At 34.2% G+C, this 631-nt stretch overlaps 1 non-coding gene across 1 annotated transcript; it reads right to left on the bottom strand.

Moving 5' to 3' along the window:
• Positions 1 to 248: 248 nt before the first annotated feature.
• On the bottom strand, positions 249 to 355 carry LOC131407742 (U6 spliceosomal RNA). Its single transcript, XR_009220610.1, has one exon. It is a non-coding gene; the product is annotated as a U6 spliceosomal RNA (small nuclear RNA).
• Positions 356 to 631: the final 276 nt, after the last annotated feature.

Raw genomic sequence — 631 nt, 5'->3', positions numbered from 1 at the left:
CATTTACATTTAGGGTAATTATTGAAATATGAGGGTTGAATGTTGCTGTTTTGTCACTTATTTTCTGGTTCTTTTGCATTTCCTTTGTTTCTTGTCCCATTTGTTTTGGACTGCCAATTCAGTTTGGTTGTTCTGTCTTATGATTCTTCTAGTTTTCTCTTTGTTTATCATATGTGGTTTTAATTTGATTATTTGTTTAGTGGTTACCTTGAGGTTTGGGCAAAAAATCTTCTGTATGAGATAGTCCAAAAAATATGGAACGCTTCACGAATTTGCGTGTCATCCTTGCGCAGGGGCCATGCTAATCTTCTCTGTATCGTTCCAATTTTAGTATATGTGCTGCCGAAGCGAGCACAAAGTTTTCCTTTTTGAATTGTGAAATCTTGACAGATTTACTCTTCACAAATTTACTCTTAATCACACTCTGGATCACAGTTAGCCTCCCATACTCCATGATATGTTCTGAGAAAATAGCTCAAAACAAGAGAGAGACAATGAATCCAGATGGGGATCTTAAAAACCATTAGTACTGTAGTTCTTTAACTCTCTGCTCTCAACTCTGAAATCAACCTTGCAATAATATTAATAAATGTATTTAATATAAGAAAGAATAAAATCACTGACTAATTGT

The sequence above is a fragment of the Diceros bicornis genome, chromosome 6 (assembly GCF_020826845.1).
Source record: "Diceros bicornis minor isolate mBicDic1 chromosome 6, mDicBic1.mat.cur, whole genome shotgun sequence".
NCBI classification, from domain to species: domain Eukaryota; kingdom Metazoa; phylum Chordata; class Mammalia; order Perissodactyla; family Rhinocerotidae; genus Diceros; species Diceros bicornis.
The sequence above is the reverse complement of the archived record's forward strand: the minus strand, read 5'-3'. Positions and strand labels throughout refer to the sequence as shown.